This window comes from Agelaius phoeniceus, chromosome 1 (genome assembly GCF_051311805.1).
Source record: "Agelaius phoeniceus isolate bAgePho1 chromosome 1, bAgePho1.hap1, whole genome shotgun sequence".
NCBI lineage: Eukaryota > Metazoa > Chordata > Aves > Passeriformes > Icteridae > Agelaius > Agelaius phoeniceus.
This window is the reverse complement of record NC_135265.1, coordinates 120,855,366-120,872,205: the sequence shown is the minus strand read 5'-3', so window position 1 is coordinate 120,872,205 and position 16,840 is coordinate 120,855,366. Positions and strand designations below refer to the sequence as shown.

At 38.8% G+C, this 16,840-nt stretch overlaps 1 protein-coding gene across 5 annotated transcripts in view; it reads left to right on the top strand.

Moving 5' to 3' along the window:
* NCOA2 (nuclear receptor coactivator 2) overlaps positions 1-16,840 on the top strand; it is a 188,226-nt gene that overhangs the window by 95,567 nt on the left and 75,819 nt on the right. The window contains exon 1 of one of the 5 annotated variants that reach the window (XM_077186431.1): positions 3,191-3,332. The exons of the other annotated variants lie outside the window; for them this stretch is intronic. The gene's annotated coding sequence lies outside the window, so the exon portion shown is untranslated. Of the gene's footprint in view, positions 1-3,190; positions 3,333-16,840 lie in introns of those variants that run through there. 5 annotated transcript variants of the gene reach the window in all.

The following is a 16,840-nucleotide window of genomic DNA, read 5'->3' as shown; positions in this document are numbered from 1 at the left end:
AATGTTTTAGTGAAGCTGCATCTTCCCCATGTCTATTGCGAAGTCATCTGCAGCTGGGCAAAGAAAATGAAGTATTAATGAAATACATTTCTTAGAGGAAACTTAGGTGCATCTCTTCTGCTGTGCAAGATCTGTGTCTTATCCTACCATGAAAAAGTCTCCAATGCTAGAACTAGTTTTGAAAGTCACCTGCTCATCCCCAAATTGAGTGTGTGATGCCTGTGAAACTGTTTGAAAGGTAGCAACAACTCTGTCATTTCATTGGAAGCATGTATCACTGCCTGATAAAGCCAAAGAGCCTTTTCTTCTTGATGTTGCATGTTCCCTTATTCCCACTCAGAGCAGTGTTTTCTGTCAGGAGTATTCTTTCACTCATTTCTCCTTTCCCTTTTTGTCTAGAATTAGTCTGTACACTGCAGTGGAATGTTCTCACTTCTCCATTAGTTTTATCTGTATACTGTTCTTCACAAAGCAATCTTTTTAACAACATCTGTGTACTTTCACTGCTTTTTCAGCCTTCATCTCCTGTTTTATTGCTACAATGACTCTTCTCTGTTACCTCCTTTTTACTTACACATAGCTCTTTCTTTAACACTGTGGTTATTGTGTTTGTACTCACCATATTATTTTGAATTTAAATTTCTCATTTTATGATTCCTGTAAATATCAGTGAGATAGTTTTAGCTATGGTATCTGAATGGGATGCTTGCTCCCACTTTTTATGTTTTCCTTAGATTTGTACTTCACAAGTGAGGTGTTTTGTATGTGAACATTCTTGTGAAAGTTAATTTTCCTTCTGGTGATTGTCTGTTAATATATTTTCTTGAATATCAGAGATGCTCTCCCTAATCTTCAGGTTCTGTCCCATTAGTATCATTTTCCAATTTGACCAGTATGCTTGATGCAGCTTCTTTAGATAAGGAATTCATATGGAAAATGTAAATGAGATAAAATTAAGATTGCAAAGCAGTTCCTGTTCTGTTGGGATAAAAGTTGTATGTAACTCCAAATAATGTTCATTTTGCTAACCCTATGCAGAGTAGTGCTTTGACAAGGAGGGACATACTGAGAAAGGCCTGGGAAAAATAAACCCCCTTAATTTACTGTGAATGTGTTTTTCTTCTGAATGTATTCTCCTTATGGAACCAGATTCTTTCTTCCTGGACTGAGGATCTTTCTCACAGATTCCCTCTGTAGCATGGAAAAGAGAAGAGTAGAAAATAGGATTCACGCTGCTCCAGAAGGGGCCTCGTTCCCGTTTCATTTTCAGCTGCTTTGCTGCAGAGAGGTTGGGCCTGAGCTCATGATGTTGATCACAGTGTTGGGGCAGGTTTCCCCAGAGCCTTGGGCAGGGCTGCCTTCCTGAGTAGAGCTGTCCTTAGGGAGAGGGGTAAACAGAAGGGTGATGGGGCAGCATTGGCAAAAATTGTATGCACAGGACAGCCACTATTTCTTCACAATTTCCATTTTATTCTCCTGTGAGTACAGCCACAGTCTCTAAAACTGTTTTCCAGTTTCCTGGAGAAACCATAAGTTAATAATCAATGCTGTCTTAAAGAATGAAGTGGTGTAGAAGGAATTACAGGGAAGGACCCACAAGAATCACCAAGTCCAACTCCTGGCCCTGCACAGCACCATCCCTAAGTCACAGCCTGTGCCCAAGAGCATTGTCCAAACACTCCTTGAACTCTGTCAGGCTCAGTGCTGTGACCACTTCATTGAGGAGCCTGTGCCCAACCACCCCTGGGGGGAAGAACCTTTTTTTCTAATATCTACCCTAAAGCAAAAGGACATAATTCTGTTTCTTGATCATATAGGAAAAGAGCAGGTACAAAGCTGCAAAAGTGGTTCTGTGGGCTTGACAATTATTTTACAGTGCTTCATCCACAGCTTTCTTAAGTAGTCTGCAAATCCCAGCAATGAAATGTCTGGGTAAGGCTATGCAGGTCTGTGCCCAGCTGCACTGCCCAGTGCTGTCAGAGGAGGACAGAGCTGGGGGAAATAAATTGGGGATGTTTATGCTGTGTGCTGAGGTAATAGGGAAATGGTGCTAATGCAGAAAAGGAAAGGCTTGTTCTGTAGTCTGTGAACTACTTCAGTGAGGGCAGGACAGAGCATTGGGCTTGTCTGTGTACTTTGCCTTTTACAAGCAGGAAAACTTCTGAGTAGCGAGGTGCAAACCTGCCTGGGGTTTGGCATTTAGGAGGGAACTGTGAAGCTAAAGCTTAGGTAGATTTCCCCACTTGACAGTGTCTTTAAAAAAATACGTAAGACATTTGTTGTGGTACTGAGTTAAAGCAAGATAAATGATGTCACTTAATATATGGAAGCACTGACACTGGAGTTTGTAGTGTGGATCGTTTGTTATTTATGCTTTTTTGTATTTACAGGAGAGCTGTGTGCTGGGGGGATTTGAACCATAGGTTGTTGCTGAGAGAAGAGTATTTATTGCAACAGAACTAAAATTACAGGCAAAAAATTAAAGTACTCTTGGGGGAAAAGAATAATTCTAGCTTGCCAGAAACTCAGTATTAAGCATGCTTAATATTCAGTTTAGTCTCATATGACATGTTTATGACCAAAGTGTATGCCCCAACAAAGGCACTGTTTAAAAATGTATTTGCTAATTAGTTTTGGTGCAAGAAGTAGAGAGAGCCCTTATATTCATTCCTCTTCCACGTCGACAGCACAATTTGCTCTTCGATAGAGGGAGATGCAAAACGATTTCAAGTGTGCGGGGTTTGGGTTTCTCCAGGAGTCGTACACTTAAAACCAGCAGAAGGGAGGGAGGGGAGTTCCTCTGTTATCATCAAGCTCTGCTAATGTAGCCCGGGTGCCACGTGACTGCAGAAAAGGCTATTATCTCAATGAAAAGGAAACTGCTTTTTAGAGCAGCAACAGAACAGAAGCAGGAGGAATTTTCGAGTACTCCACCATGCTGGATTGTCAAAGGGGGATCTCTCTGATCAGCAGTTAGGGAAGGATTAGCGTGGCCAGTTTGTCAGCTGTCATTAGAAGCAGATGACAGAGATGATAAGCTGCTGTGTGCGCACGTCCTCACTCAGCATGTGCTTTGGTTTACATCAAGACATAACACAGGTTTGGGATAATGGAGAGCTGATATTTTTAAAGCTGTAAATTTACTGGTAATCGTCTGGGTTTTTTTTTCTTTTTTTCTTTTTCTTTTTTTCGTTTTTTCTTTTTATTTTTTTCCCTCCTGTTTTTAATAAAAAACCAGTGTGATGAGTAGGGGATTTATCTACATTTTGATCTGAAGACGGAGAAAAACTAATAAGATCTGCCTTCATCTGCAAGGGCTGGAAGATGACAAGGTGTGTTTCTGAAGTGCTGTGACTTCATTGTTAGTGCTTTCTCTTTGCATATGTGTGCTCCTGTGTGCATCATAGGGGTCTGGATGTTGGGGGTGCAGGGGGGCTGGGGGGTCTTGGTTTGGGGGAGTGGGAGGATCAGTTTATTTGTTACAGAAAAAGAGTTTAAAGATAATGTTTCTAATTAACAATTGCAAAAAAATAATGTAAATTCGAGTCTGCAGTTTCTGTCGTTCCCCTCCCCCGTTTTAATGGCTACAGGTGTACTTGTGGTTGCCTGTGACAGTTTTATGGGTTTATGAGACTAAATATATCTTAGTGCACAGGAAATATTTTTGTAAGCAAATTTTCTGGCATCCAGAATAATACACAAACCCATCTATATTTTCCCACTGTCAAGAGGAGGTGGAGCCTTAGAGTGTCTTTTTCATTGCAGTAATTACTATTCAATATTCAGTAATTTATATGCACATGAAAAAAGTACAAAGTATGTCAGAGTGAGACATTTTTGCAGTAAAGCCTTCTCTTTCTGACCAAGAGCTTGAGTAGACAAAACACACTGAAATATTGGTAGTTGTTATATAACTTTCTCTATTCTCTAATCTTAAAAATTTTCTTTACAAGTACATGCTCATGTAAACAGAATGACATTCAGTTAATCTTCAGACCTCGTATTTATCTCATGGTTATGCATGATGATGTCATTAAATATCTCAGCAGTATTTACCTTTCTTTTAACCTTGGGAGGACGGCATTTAATATTGCAGATTAATTGACTAATAATATCCCCCTCAAAAAGGTTATTGGTAGTTACTTGTAGTAAAGTGAAGACAGTATGCTGTCTCCCCTCCTTGGGAAGTTATTGCAGGCTTGTTGACTTTATTTTCCTCTCGTACACAGCATTAAGCCCAGTGTTTCTCCTTAAATCACAGCAGTAATACTAATCCTGGGGCACAAAAAAAGAAGCTAAAATTAAGTGTTTGGATTTGTATAGGAGTGCTGGTTGTCATTTCTTTAGAAATTTGCCTCCAAAGTTAAGGGCAGGGTTGAGAGGATGCATATGATCAGTCATTACGGCAGTGCACTGGCAGTTTGCTAAAAGTGTGTTTTCCCAGATTCATACTGAAATAGTGGTGGTGACTATCATGCTTAGAATCAGTTTAATAATTAACTAAATACATACAGGAAATGCCTTAGTTTATTTTATTTAGAACTTTGAAAAAGTCGTGCTACTTTGAGATAGGAGAGAGAAAGGAAAATATTATTGTTTTTCAAATTAATGTAGTTGGTGTTTGAAGAGACTTTATTTCATACTGTGAGGGCAGAGCCAGAAATGTAAACAAGTTTGGGCTATTTATTTGCTTGTTCTCTTTTGTCTCAGTTTGATTATTTTAATTGCAGCATGGTAACATTTTGGTACAGGGGCCTGGGGCAGGCGGTGCCGTGGAGTGGAGGCTTGAGAGCTTGTCACGTTCACGGCACCAAATGTCGAAGCCACAAGAACAATGAAACTTCCTCTCTGCTTCTTGTGTTTTCTTCCTTTATTTCATTACAGAAGATTTAACAAGATAGTGGGGGCTGCTTAGTGCTTTCTGATATGTTGGCACCTATGTTTTGTAGCAAAATAAATTTTTGCTGCTTGTACAGTCATTTTGATTTCCCTGATGCCTTTTAGGATGTATTAAGGGGGGGAAATTGGAACAAAATCAACCTTTTGTGTAGACTGTGTTCTTCAGGTGGCTCTGTGTTCTCACAAACTCAAGTTGGGATGTTTTCTTTCGTAAGCAGTTTCTTACAGAGTTATTGTATCTAGCATATATAAAACTATCTTTGACCAGAGTAATTTTGTTTGCCCACTTTTCAAAATTGTGTATACTTCTGTAGTCAACAGGATTACACTGGTAATGTTCAAAATGTGTGGCTCTCTTTTTTTTCTTTTCCCCATTTTGTTGTTATCTCTGTAAGGGGAATTTCTCATGCAAGGAAGGAGGGAAGGTGACTGCATTGCAAAATGTACCAATATTGTAAGGAAAAACCCCTCCTTGGCAGATGTGAACTAGAGGTGTACTTTGAATTGTTTGGGTTTTTTTCACCCAAGAGTTCTCAGAAGAATTTTTAATAATAAATGTCAGTGGGAAGTCAACTGTCTGGTTAGATTTTATAATGACATTTTATTTATTTATTTATTTATTTATTTAGGCTGGTCATAGAAAAGAATGAGGAAGGTGCAAAAACAACCTTGATTCTCAGAATCTACTTTATTAAGTAGAATAAGTTTGTTAGCACATTAATACATAATAGCCCCATAATTGTAGCAAGAAAGCTGAGTTAAGGACTGAGGACTGGATCTACAAGCCAAGCTGTTAGAGCTGAGTAAATGAGAAGGGTGTTAGTAAGTTGATAATCACTGTACTTGTGAGGAAATCCCAATGGAGTAATTCTACTGCCTGCATTCCTCCTGCCACTGTTCATCTGTGGCAGGCCTAGAAGGATGCCTGAATTGGACTAAAAATTCTGATTGGCAGGTAAAGCTGTGGTGTCTGGAGGTGAGGTGTAAGATGTGAAAGCCTGGTGTTTCAGAAGTGGCTGGTCTCAGTTCCCAGGAGCGAGGCTGATCCCTGTGTGGCTGCCCTGATAGCTGAAGGTGCACTGTGTGGCCCTGGGTGGTGAGCATACAGAGCATGGGGATCCATGCAGGAATTAGGCAAAATTTGTGAATGAAGACTCAAGCCAAAGGTTTATAATCAATGCATTTCATTTGCAGTGTGTGTTGTACCTGAATATCCTCTTTGCTGCTTCTATTTAATTTTCTCCTATGCGCTGTCCCTAAACAAACTTCATCAGGATGCTGTACTGCTGTGATTTTCCATTCCTGATAGCATAGGCTGTTGTGATTGAGCAACACAAGATCCTCCTGAAGAAACTTCTGTTAGAACTACTTGGAATAAAATTATTTTTGGTCCTTTTCCTGAAGTTTTGCCAGGTATTCAGTCCAAGTAGTTATAAATGTGTGTTATTTTTTGTTTTGAGGCTGTGTATTGCAGACTTCTGGTCAGCTCCTTCTATGAATGTAGTGGGTGTTCCTCTCTTTAGTGATTATATTCCATTACAATCCAAAATTAGAAATACTTGGAGTAGACATTGATTCTTTCTTAGCACTTGTGATTCTTTACCAGAAACTGTTTCATTATTAACAAAAATTAATTCCATTTTATTTTTACAAAGAGAATAAAATGGCTCATAATTAGCATTCGGCTTTAATAGTAGAATAACCTTGTTTTCTTTGGGCCACAGGATGCAAGCATAGCCTTTTCAGGCCTATGGAGTGATTTATGACCTACAAAAGAGAGAAATTACAGTTTGATATCTTCGTATACTAGACTAGGAGGAGAATCAAAGCTTCAGTGAAGTCAGTGATAAAATTCTGATTTATTTCAGGTGAGTCATAGCATCCCCATAGAACTGTTCCGTTTTTTTACAGTTCTATTTCTGCTTTGGGGAGCTTATAGAGAGATGTTGTAAAGCTTGTAGGGTGTTGCCTGTAAGCATTGTGGAGGCCAAAGGTATATATGGATTTAAGATGGAATTAGGCATCACTGAAGACAGGTTCAGAGGAAGGAGGAGGCACAGCTGCACTGCAGCTAAGCTTGTACCACTGATTGTCAGAGACAGAGAGCAGGTATGGGGAGAAGGATCATCTACAGCTGCCTTGTACCTTCTTCCAAGATACCTGCTATTAGCTTCCATGACAGACTAGTCACAAACTCAGTGTTTCTTTTGGTTGACTCATATAGCCATGTCTATGAATATTTTATCTGGTCACAGCCTGGATTCTTATTTATGTGTGTGTATATACATATAGACACACATGACTACAAAGCTGGTGTTCATCAGATTTTATTTCTTGGCACTTGACTAAGTAAAGTGACAACTTTTTTATGAGTTTAATGCTTTTAAGTGCTTTAAAATGACAGTTATACTTTCATCTTCTTCTGTTATTGCTGGTTGCATTTTTTTACTAAAACAAATAAAATGAAGACAGACATGAAATTTGGAGTTGTTAGTAACTGTTATTTGTGTTCACAGACCAGTTTTTGAACTAATGAATGTATTAAAAACATCAAGTTAATCATACTTTGTAAGTGTTGGCAAGACACTCATGTGTGGCTCTGACATAATTTGGTGGCTTTAAGTTTTGATCTTAGTAACAATGTGTGTAGTTAGCACTCACATTAGCTTTGCCAAAAGTCTAATGTCCATCTAGTATATATTTATTTTAAGTACAAAACTACTACTACCTCCCAACATTCTGCATGTTGGGAGGTGATACAAATATAATTGTTCATGCATATAGCTGTATCCTCTCAAAAAGCATGTATTAAATTGGTTGATCCTCAAACTTTAATAAGAAGAAAAGCTTTTTCTACTTCCCAACTCTTACACTGCTGCTCCAGTGTAAATGGATGACACTGGCATGCATGGCAGTATCAGCAGGAAGCACCTGCCGGGGGAATCTACCTGTTCATACAAATAGGGGATGGGAGTAGAGGCCAAGCTCTCCATCTCGCCTCTCCCATAACATCCGGAACCACATCCTTGCCACTAGGCAGGCACCCTCTGGGACCAGGGTCCAGCAGGCCATCATAGGCTGAGGAGAGCGCTGAATTTTCCAGGACAGGCCCTCTAAATGCATTTCAGAGGCAGAGAGGATGGGTAGACTGTACTGGGCACTGTAATTACCAGGATAATTTGGTATGCAATTTAAAGAAGTGGTGCAGCATTCTGAACTTCTGGGGGCACAGAGGACATCAAAGTGAAGTCCAATTCATCTCACAGACAGCTGTTAAAGTTACCATGACTGTGGCCATTTGTGGAGGTGGGTACTACCATTTGTTTAACTTGAATATAAGTAGGTTTGACTTCAGACTGTTGTTAACTTGCAGCCTTCAGGAACAAAGCAGCTTGAACTCTTAATTTGAAAATTTATTATTATACGCTGTTAAATGAAATGTATGCTTATGAAAGCATCTCAGTATTACAGAAGGAAGTGTGGAGTATGTATCTTGTACATATGTGTGCAGTGGGTTATTCTTTCACCATGATAAAAATATCAAAATGTATCAAAATATTATAGATAATAGGTCCGTACCTATTATAGCATACCTATAAATTTAGGTATGCTTTCTGCAGCTCAGAGTTTTAATTCAGAACTTAGCATTCTAAATAATGGCCTGAAATTTCAACATGCTTCCTAGTAATGGGTGGTAAGTAGAAAAGAAAGATAAACCCTCTCGGTGCTGTAGGTATGTGAAAATTGAAAACATGAGTTCAGTTTTTCATGAGGCACCAGAGAAGATACATAGAGTTGGAGTTACTGAAGTGCAACAGAAGTTTCAGTAAGATGATGTGATTTCAGTAACAGTATCTATCTACTCTGGAGCTGAAGGAACATTGTTTTAAAGCCCAGGTTAGAGATATGAAAGGTGGCATGCAACTTAAGCATCTTTAGCTGAAGCCTGGGTTGCACATCACATTGCACCTGAGTGTGCAGACATGCTAAGCTGGTCTGAGTGACCAGGAGGACCAACACCTCTCTGGCTGTGCGAAGTCATTGAAATTCAGATTGATAAATGAAGGAACCTAAGTTCAAATATGATAGGTTTCATATCTGTGTGTGTAGGTCCTATAACTCTACATGTTACTTACTGTATGCACCTTGTGTGGAAACACATTGTGTTTCTGTCTGGCTTGCCCTCTACTTTTTACTTTTTACCTATACAGACCCATGTTTCCTGAGCTTTTTATCAATGGAATATATTTTATCTGATGTAAACAGACTGGTGTTTGACAGGCAGTTAACTGGAGTGAAATCCTAATGTAGGCAAGCCCACATTACAGAGATGTGTAAATGCCTTTGTTTATGTGATTGGTCATATTCATATTTTTCTCATTGCTAAGATAGGCATCTTGAAAATCTCACCAAACTGTATAAGCTTTCTGGTGTTGTAAGTAATGTGTATATTTGTGTCAGTTATGAGATTAGAAAATGTTCATGGATTCGAGTTTTTCCACGGTGTCTTACGCTTGTGAGAGTTGCTCCATTTTTCCTCTCCCTTGAGTCTGATTTTCTCCTTGCTCTTTGGTGGTTTCTGGAGAGGAAGTTGGTGTGATAATTTAAGTGGACAAATAACAGTTTGGAAACTGAGATTGGCAGAGAAGATTCAGTAGGAGTCAAAATATGCTTAACTCACTGTTCCAGAAGTATCATCAACTGGAAATGAAAGCTGTTTAAATACAAAGGTTCCCATAATATTATCCTTTTCTGTGTTGTTAGATTTGCTTCATTTATCAGCTATGCTATTCACAAAGTTTTATTTTAAATCACAGTAGATATGAATAATAGGCTTCAAAATCAGTCTCATAAATTCTTAATAATTGTGAACTACAAGAGAAAAATTTAAATTAAATAAACAACTTATGTGGGAATTTGGACTCCTTTTCCAGGGAAAATGCTTGCAGGCTTAGAATTTTTTGCAGCCAAAGTTTAATACTTATTAAAGGCATCATACAAGTCTAAATTGATTTAGAATAACTTTTGTTTTGGTTTGGTTTTTTAACTTAGCTTCCTACCTAATACCAACAAAAGGATGTAAGAGTGACTGATATATGTATGAATATATTCTGGCCTTGTATTTTGTTATTTAATTTGGTGTTTAAAAGGAACTTTTAGTGATATTTTAGTGATATTAACCTGCTTTATTTTTTTGTCCTTGAGTATTAAGAATCACAAACAATTCTTCATAACTGGAGAAATAGAATCCCAGACCTGAAATTACAATACAAAGTCTTGAAGGGTTTTTTCAGTAGTAACACCTGTCTCCTCTTTGATGTTTTGATGCAAACAGATCTTTTCCTCTTTAAAAGTAGAAATCAAGCAAACCTGTTGTATATTAAGGAAAAAAAGAAAAAGGTGCTTCCTTCTTCTGATATTTTTTCCCTGTTGTTTTATTAGAGCCTGGTTTTGCTATTCCTGGGCATATTAGAGGTGCTGACGTAGCCTAATCCATAAGCAGCTGAGTGAGTGGCTCTGTTAAGAGCCTTAGCCTATGGGAATACAGAAGGTAGGAGCCAGCCTACAGAGCTGGGGTCAGTCTGGAGGGGTTTTGGCAAAGTCTCAAGCAGAACTGGGGGTTTCTTAAACCTGTGGGTTTGAGTAGCTGAGAAAAACCTCTTTCTCCATCAAGATGTAGGTGGATTTTACAGAAAAGTGGTATTAAATCCCAGTCTGTAACACTGAACATTAATGTTAGCCATTTATTTGATTGCTACAGCATGTGTTAAAGAGCTGCTGCTGCCCATTTGCAGCCTAATGTGTTTATTAGACGATCTTCCCAGTGGCATCTTGAAGTGTCTGTCAGGTAAAAAATTCATGAGCATTATTGGCTTTCAGGCTGCAAATGGAATATGTCATCTTCTTGCTGTCTAATACACCACTCTAAAGCCATTACACAGGAGTGAGGGAAAAGATTGAGGAAGGAGCCTTCAGCTTAAAAATGTGAGTAGTAGGTGTTGGAGCCAGTTTTCAGTTTTTATACATGGACTCAATGGCATTTCCAAGTAAATTATGTTTCTTTTCTTAGTTCTAGTTTGCGGAGTTGAAGAACAGAGTTTGCTAAATACTGCCATAAATCTTGTTTTAACGTTACCTGTAATAGACTGCCTTTAAAATAGAAAGAATAGAAAATATAGAAGAGACTACAGGTGCATTTTAGTCAGATTTTAGTACAAATCCTTTAAAGGTGACTAGAGTCTTTCATCTTGCTGCTATCACCTTCCTTGTAGGAACTCTGTTTTCCCTTTTAGCTTTATACCGTGTGACCATTGTAGGGTGGCAAAGGTTTTAGACAGTTTCACCTATAGTAAAGGTGGTAGTGCTGTTTTGAGAAAGAAGAATACCTTTAAATAAATTAGTTTATGTTTTTAATCTAAAATTACCATCACCAACCAAGGTATTGGACATCTTGTTTATTTTGACAGATTGGCATTGTTTTGTTGGGGGTTCCAGCTGTGAACCCCAAACACCACCCCAGTGGTGAAGGACAGGAATACCTAAGCTGGTTTTAGAGAATGTGGCTTACTTATACCAGGGATTCAGGAAGATGGTTTAATATATTTCTTACCTTCCTTATCTGTCACACTTCTTATTAGTGGATCTCTTGCTTAAATCTTATTTTACCAGACAATGCAGTCTTTTTTTTCCTTGTATTTCCCTGGATTTTCGCCTCTTGTTTTTTTTTATTCACTTTCAAACCCTTCTTCACGTCTGTGTGGATTTGTGGGAACTCCTGTGCCGAGTGAGGTTGCGTGTGAAAAGCCCGAGCTCTCCCAGTGCGCTGCAGCACGTGGGGCGGGCGGGCTCCATTCCCTGCCTGGGGCTCCGACAGGTGCAATGGGTGGGAGGTAAAAGTTCCTCCTGAGCTGCTGTGGCTGACCAAGGAGAGGTTGGCTTCAGGCTCCAGTGGCCCCCCCTCTCTGATCTAGTATCTTATCCTGCCTCTGACAGCGATTTCCTTTGGAGGCCTGGGAAAGTGGCTAGCAAGCGTTGCCTTCGCTGAAAAGGTTACAGATTGCAGTATGTATCAATATTCAATGTTTTCCAGTTCTGAAATGAAGCCAGTGAAAAAAGAGTTCATAAGCAGGAAAAAAATGCAAAGAATCAGAATTTGCATGTGACTTCCAACTTTCCTCTGGCTTCTACCAGAATTAATGTTACACAGAGTACTTTTCTAATTTTGAAACTGAGATAGAAGGCTTTCTAGTCATGGCAGCTTCACAGGAAAAAAGGATGAACTTTAATGGCTGTATGTTTGAGTAAACAATCACAGAATTATAAGCTGTTTTTTTTCAAATTAGCTGTTAGAGAAAACTTTTTGCCAGACTTTTCACTGACTTGCAGAATAGTTTTGGTCACTTAACAGTATTTTTCTGTTTGTAACTCAGTAAACCACTGACTGTAGTAAATCTCTTCTATATGTATCAGTTGTATGTTCACTAGTTTCATCTGTTGGTGGGCTGGAAGGGTGGTAGTACAGTACTGCTACCTGATTGTCCACTATATGGTACTTTACCTTTTGTTTGCTACTTTTCAGGTTGAAATAGCAGCTTTGAAGGTGTAATCCTCACTTATTCTTTAACTGCATTTGTTAGGCTTATAATAAATCTGACAGTTTAACAGGCCTTGTTTGGAAGATGGCCTGCTCTGATAAGAGATAAAATGCACATTATCTTCTTCTACATTGACTCTGGATGATTAACTGAATTCACTGGTGCTGAGGATCAGTTTTGGAAGGCTTGCTCTGCATGCCATCTTCCTTCGTGACATTTGAGGAGTTGAGGAGATGTAAAAATTCACACAAGTGATTTGTGCTAGATATTTTCCTGTCTCCCACTTCACGGTGCCTCTGCTTTTCTTTCCCATTTGAAAGATGGATGTTTACTATTGCTTTATAATTAGGTTAAGCCTCTCTGTGTACTCCAAGTTTAGCAGTTGCTGGTGGAGGATGTAAAGGAGGATGTGCCGTCACGACGAGAGCAGAGACTATTGTTTTATTACTGATAACAACAAAAACAAAACAAAAGAAACAAACAAAAAAGAAAAAATAAAAGAAAAAATTTAAGCATATTTCAGGCTCTGTTGTTTTAGTCTCCCACATCTGGTAGAAACTAGTTAGTTGTCGATTGATGTGGTTACTAATGTGTACTATCCTAAAGTTTTTTAATTTAATTTTTCAGTGTTTGTAATTTGCATTTAACAATTGGAATTATTAGCCAGTGGGGTTTTTTTGCAAGTATTTTGCATGCTTTGACCTCTGGTAATGAAATGGAAAGAGGGAAAATGCACTTCTGGTCTTAAATATAAATAGGAAAAAAGTATTAAGCTACCTGATATGTCCTGTTGGTGTGGGTCATCAGTGGGAGAGTAAAATTAGTTCTTTGGATATTTTTAGTAAAAAGATATCTGATTGAATAATTATCTCCTTCCTTGTAGGAAAATGCTACAGTGAGTGTATTTATATTTCCATAGCTCTATTGCTCATTTATGCCCAGTGGAATTAAAGCTTGAGTAGCATCTTAGTCAGCATTAGAAGTTCAGTTCTTACTTATTGTTGTAGTTTTGGTGTTTTGTTGGGATAGGACTCATGGAAAAAAACATAATGTAGAGTAGAAAAATCTGGTACCACCACAAGGCAAAATACCAATTCCACAGTGGGATATTATGTTTGTATTTTGGAGTGCAATACAGCTCTCAAACAACTTACACAATAAAAAAGGGAGTGCCTGGTCTTGCATGACAATTCATTCTGCGAGACATGCATTCAAATTCAACTTTGTAAGACAATTTATTTTAAAATAAAACTTATTTAATTCAGTATCTGACATATCATGATGGGTTTTTTTATTATCAAGCATTTCTTTATCTCTCTCTCCTCCAAGCAGTGATTACTGCTGGTTTTGTTTTTACTAATTCCCAATTTGCTTAATCATTTTTCTGTACCTTGCTAAATAACGCTTACCAACATTTTCTTGATTTTTGTATTTTTATATGATAGAGCTGATATTACATTTCCACTACATCTAAAGCATTGAATGGATCGAATGGTTTAATTTCTTTATCTTTCTTCTTTCTGAAAATTCCAGTAGAGATGTATAAAAAGATCAGTGGAGCAGGATAAATGCTGCTTTCTAATCTAAGGTAGTTCCCTTAAGGGGAAGTTTACTGGAGTAAAACTTTGAGTCTCTGACTTGCCATTCTACTCATAGCATCTTTAGTTTTGAATTGTCATTTTCCTGGAAAAATTTAGACTTCAAATGTGGGACTTCTGTTTTCTGAGCTGAGAAGTTCTATGAGTAGCTCAGGAACTTAGGAATATCTAAAAGTTCATTAAAAATTCTTAGGTTCTCCTGTTAAAATATTGAATGATATCATGTTATGAATGTTTGTGTGGTATAAAACTGTTGATAATAGTTAGTAACCAAGACATTTTGATACAGATAAACTAGTATGTATTGAGGAAGTTAAGGCAGAAACCAAGAAGTATAATATGCAATTTAGCTGCTTCGACCCACAGATGTTTATTTCTGTGTCTAAAATTCATCTATCAACTCAATAAAAATGTATTACATTTTCTGTTTCTTGCTTGGAAATTTCCCAGGACCCTGCTCCTTGGTACTATATGTGCCTAGAGGGACTTCCTTTAGAAAAATGTGGTTTTAGCTTCTTGCTTGTGCCTCATTCAATTTGTAGAAGTACCCAAAACTTCTCAAGTTCTTCATCTAGTAGTATGCATTGGTCTTGATTGTGAATTAGCTCATGGAAAAATATGTGAAACAGCTGCTTTCTTTTCAAAAGACATGAGGAAACTGGAAGAGTGCTTGCCTCTTTGACTCATTAGAGTCATTGCTGAGAAGTGGGAGATGGAGCTTTGCTACCCTCCTCAGCCTAAGGGAGTTAAATAAACCTCAGTCCCTGTGTCTCCAGCCAGTGCTTGAACTGCTTACTCCTGAGTTGAGTGGTGTGGACCACACCCCTAAAGACTCTGCCCTGCAAGAGTTGATCAGCCTTGCCCTCTTTGCTTTGTAAACATCCAGCTTTGGCAGGCAGGTGGCCTAGCACCCAGGAGGCTGTCCTGCATGCTGGAAATACAGGCATGGCAGCCTGTCCTGCATGCTGGAAATACAGGCATGGCAGCTCTCTCTGAAGAGGAAGCTCCATCTCCATCACCCCGGTTCTGGCTGTTTTAGTTGGTAAGATAATGTTACAGAAGAGTCCATCCACACCTTCTAAAAGTTGATTCTTCCTCATTTCTGCAAACTAGGGAATACATTTTAGTTTCCAAATTCCAGAAGAATCCCTGAGCTCTTAGATATCCCAGTCAGACCCTAAACACCCAGGGAGACAAGGGTTTGGGGTCACATCCTTTTGTTTTTAGTACTGTGTGCTAGGTATGGATGAGTGACTTTCATTTTAGCTTTTGAGATTTTTTAGATTGCTTCAATATCATCTGTCTAGCTCTCCACTTTCCAAGACACCCATCTCTTGATTTTACATTCTGCTCTGGAGCACAGTTACCTACAAGACAAGAAAATGGCCTATAAAAATCTTTGAGGTCTAGAACAGGATTTTTAATTAAGACATAATGGAGAACAGAAAGCAAACATGGTAGTAGGTGGTAGATTTCCAGAAATAAATTATTATGAGTGAGAAAGACATGGGTAACTCATTCTAAGAATAAACTGATAATGCTGCTGAGAAAAAAGATGTAATAGCCTGTAAGTGCAAACAAAATAAACACATATATTATTTGTTTAGTACTGTTTGCTTTGTTTAAAAAGGAGAGAAGAAGGTGTTAGTTTTGTAATTATGATACTGCTTTTGTTCCACAGAGAATAAAGTTTAAAGTTTGTGGTGGGAGATGAGTTTTAATATGTCCTCCAAAGGCTGATAGTGGACCTAGTGGGATTCCTACAGAACAGCATTAGTGTGAATGCAGGAAGAATTGATTTATGCATTGGTAGAGCTATTGGTGAAACTTTGGTTCCCACAAAAATAAAACCTCCTTTTGAAGTAGGTCTGACAGAGTAGGTAGGAAAGCTGTCAATAACAGTTTCAGTATGCTTTCTTGAGGAGGGGAGGCTTTTGGAGGATGATGTCCACCATAAATGCTTACCTTCTTACTGCTTGGGAGGGAAGGGGAGTGAGAAGATGACAGTTGAGGGTTTGACAGTATTTGTGAATTGTTATGCTTGCTTTTCTCAAGAAAAATGGCTGATTTCCATTTCTCAGGTATTACTTGGGAAGCATAAGAAATGAAGGGAATCCCCAGCCTAATTGTTCTGAACTTTAGAAGATCAACTCACCATCTGAGTCTGGATCAGAGATCAGATCTTGGGAATGTACGGCTTTCATCATGCTGACAATTTTTTCTCACCTTGGTCAGTGAAAAATTTAGTCATAGAAACAGAGCTGCAAGGACAGTTCCAGCTCTCCACTGACAAAGCTTCTGTTTTAAATATTGTCACTTTCCTTAATAGTATCTTGCACCTTCCTTGGAGCTCTTATTTGTGATACTTTTGAAATTGCATCATTTCAAGGAAGTGCTTAGCTCCTCATCTGTGAATGTATATTGCTACTTCTGTGCTTGGATAAATTGAGATGTGTGTGTCTGCTGGGGCTAGAAGTCAGTGAGGACAGACAGCTGTAGGGGAGCAGCCAGGGTCAGGGTGTCAGACCATGCTGGACACTGCAGAGTCCGTGTCTCGTGCTCCGCAGGGCGGCTGGCGCTGGCGTGGCTCTGCCAGTGCCCTGGTGAGGCCACTGGGGGTTCTGCAGCCAGGGCAGAATGGTGGAGCTTGTGGTGGTGCATCTTCCCTTGGAGAGTTGTGTCTGCTCTGCCACAGAACCTTCTGGCTCTGCTTACAGTGGGATCTTCTCAAAATAATAGCAGTGTGTA